This window comes from Sinocyclocheilus anshuiensis, unplaced genomic scaffold (assembly GCF_001515605.1).
Source record: "Sinocyclocheilus anshuiensis isolate Anshui unplaced genomic scaffold, SAMN03320099.WGS_v1.1 scaffold717, whole genome shotgun sequence".
Classification (NCBI taxonomy): domain Eukaryota; kingdom Metazoa; phylum Chordata; class Actinopteri; order Cypriniformes; family Cyprinidae; genus Sinocyclocheilus; species Sinocyclocheilus anshuiensis.
The window spans coordinates 68,628-72,169 of record NW_015539857.1 but is presented as its reverse complement, the minus strand read 5'-3'; the positions used below and the strand labels follow the sequence as shown (position 1 = coordinate 72,169).

At 32.5% G+C, this 3,542-nt stretch overlaps 1 pseudogene; it reads right to left on the bottom strand.

The window, feature by feature from the left end:
* The window catches only part of LOC107684866 (oocyte zinc finger protein XlCOF6-like), an 18,471-nt pseudogene that overhangs the window by 5,127 nt on the left and 9,802 nt on the right, over positions 1-3,542 (bottom strand).

The window sequence follows — 3,542 nt, the reverse complement described above, 5'->3', positions numbered from 1 at the left end:
ATCACACGTGTGTGGTTTCTCTCCAGTGTGGATCCTCTCATGTTTTCTTAGATTTGATGACACACTGAATCTCTTGTCACAGTGTGAACACTTGTAAGGTTTTTCTCCAGTGTGGATCATCTCATGCAGTTTTAAACACTTTGCTGAAGTAAAAGTCTTTTCACACTCAAAGCACATATGAGCTTTTACACCAGTATGTATTTTCTCATGTTTTTTTAAATATTGTAGAAGTGAAAAGCTCTTTCCACACAAATGACATGAATGTGGCTTCTCCTTTGAATGAACTCTCAGGTGATTCTTCAGGACTGAAGCCCACAGAAACATTTTGTCGCATTGATCGCATGTGTGCCACTTCTCTCTTGTGTGGATACTCATGTGTTCTTTAAGATGTGATGATAGTATGAAACTCTTCCCACATTGATCACAAGCATACGGCTTTTCTCCAGTGTGGATCCTCATGTGCCCTTTAAGACTTGTTTTTTTTTGTGAAACTCTTCCCGCACTGATCACATGTGAACGGTTTTTCTCTAGAATGAACTCTCATGTGCATCTCTAGATTGTGTTTGTTTGAGAAACACATAAGAGTGTTGATGTAAACGTCCCTGAAACTTTCCATAAATGGCATACATTGATCTTCTAGTTATTCTTAAAACATTAAAATCCCATGTTTCTGTAGTGAGAACTATTAAATACATTTGATCAATGACACAATTAGCTAATGTAATATTAATATAAAAAAATATACAATAGTGCCATAATGTTGATATATATAATCCATAATGCGCAAAATGACCAAAATGAGTATGATGAGAAAAAATAAAACACAGTAGAATCTATGGTACACTGTTAAGAAGTGCTAACCTGCAAATGTTATCTTAGCGAGCTATTTCTACCTGATCTAACCCTTAAATTTCATTTTATCACTGTAACCTAATGTATAGGTTAATTAGGTTCATATTTTGGGGTTGAATACAATCAAATAAATTAGATGTTACCACATGAGAAGTTGTACATATTCAATTAAGTAAAACTCTTAAAGGGACTTTTTTACTCAAATGAAAACACTTTAATCATCCTCATGACAGTACGTGTGCTGGTTTAGTCTCATTACTAAAGGCTGAAGCACACACCAGTTTTTGTTCCGTGCTGAGTTATACAATCGAATCTTCTCATTATAACATACAGAGTGCATACACAATGTAAATAATAGATTGAGATTCATTGGTCATAGCAGAACTCTGTGAGTTGCTAGTCAGTGATTGACACAGTGATAACCACAGCAATGGATGGGACAAAATATGTGAAAATGTGCATTAAGACTAGAGCACCCTCACTAATTTCAGAAGCACCCTCAGTGATTATTTCTGAACGGGGCCTGGTTAATATGCTTTTATTGTAGAACTATATACAAAAACAACAAAATACAAATGCACTAAATAAAATAATTTAATAAATGCATATTTAAAATAAGCACTCAACTCAAATAAATTTAATAATATAATTAAATCAAATAAATAACTACAGAAGGCTGACTATAATCAGCTTGCTTCCATTTAGTGGGAAAAGCCTACACTTCACCTCAATTAATAAAAAGCTCTTCTGGTCTTCAGTGATGCAAGAACAAAGTCTGAGCGTGCACATACAATATCTGAAAGATCAGAGCCAATTCATAAGAGAACACTATATGTTTAAAAACGCACGTCCAGTTTTGTGAGAGCGAAGGAAATCTGCTTGTGAGTGAGAGATTTGTGTTCATGCATTATCACGTTACATTACTGCGCTCTCGACATTTGTCATCAAAATAACGCTATAGAAACCACCTAAAATTACGTGAAGAAGGATCCGCCACTTCCAGATGCAGTTAGGAATTTAATAAAACCGAGCCAATCGCAAGACATCTGGCCACCACGTAGACACAGACACACCCATGTTTCCTCGGAAGCCATAAATGATATTACTTCTGTGAGGCATATGTGGTGTTTCTACACGAGGGCGCCCTCCGCTACAAGTTTGAATGAATTGTCATTTTTTTAAACTGTTTTTTATTTGTAATAATGAAAGTTATTACAGTAGTAATATTTCTTCTTTTGTTTCATATATTTATTTATCAGAATTATAATAAATCATCATAATTATTGTTGGACATATTAATATATTAAGCACTAAATTTAGGACCAAATTGTGCAGTCCTATTATATATATTTTTTATTTGTTTAAAACAAAATCACATTTTTGTCGCATTGATCCACCCCAAATATCTGGCATTGGAAAGATACATAATGCTGAGTGTATGGAATAATCGTCCAAAGCCTTTCATAACATTTCCTTAACCCTCAAATGTCCCTCATTTCCTGTTTACAAATCTGGTCTTTGAAATTGATAGAGTAATTGTAAAAAATATATATATTTTTAATCATACAAATAATATATATATTTTTTTGTTTACTTCTCATCTATACATTAAAGCTGTGTTTTGAAGTACTTTTGTACCTATTTACCACAAAATTCCTCAACTACACCATTAGCTTGCATGTGAAATATCAAATTTTTATGAAAAAAATCACTTAAATGATGATCTAAATTTGATTTAAGTTGTTTCTGGATATTGATCTAGGTGTTAGGTGTAGAATTCTGCCATCTGCTGGTTAGAGAAAAACTTGTAGAAATCACAGTTTTTGAAAGAATAGTGTAATGACCATATATATATATCCAGCAGAGGTTTTTTGTTTACTTCTCATCTATACATTAATGCTGTGTTTTGGGAGATATGAAGTACTTTTGTACCTGTTTACCACAAAATTCCCCAACTACACCATTAGCTTGCATGTGAAATACTACATTTTTACGAAAAAAATCACTTAAATTATCTAAATTTAATTTAAGTTGTTTCTGAATATTGATCTAGGACAGGTGTTAGGTGTAAAATTCTGCCATCTGCTGGTTAGAGAAAAACTTGTAGAAATCACAGTTTTTGAAAGAATAGTGTAATGACCATATATATATATCCAGCAGAGGCCCATACTCACTTAAAATAGTTGGATTAAAAATGACCCAACAGATAACCCAATGGTGGGTTACTATAGCACCTACCTAATGTTGGGTTATTTTAACCCAATGGATTGGGTAGTAAGTTAGTAACCCAATGCATTGGGTTATAAAATAACTAATTTGTTGGGTTATTTGGACAAAAAAAGTTTTGCTTTAACCATCCTGGTATTATTATTATTAGTAGTAGTATTGCTATGTAAATCAATAATACACAGCATACAAATATTTTGAAAACACTTTATTTCTATTACATTTAAAGTTGCAAAAACCTCTATTAAATTAAATAACTGGTTGAAATTGTCTTATTAATCACTTCCTTATCACATTAGGTTGCTTGCAATTGTTTTGCAATTTGTTTACAAGATAAATATAAATTCACAAATAAACAAACAAACAGAACAAACCTAGTACAGACAATGTAATTACAGCTGAAACAGGCTTGGGATATGCAATGTTCAAAATGTAAAATAATCTAAACCATGTATCAACTGCTT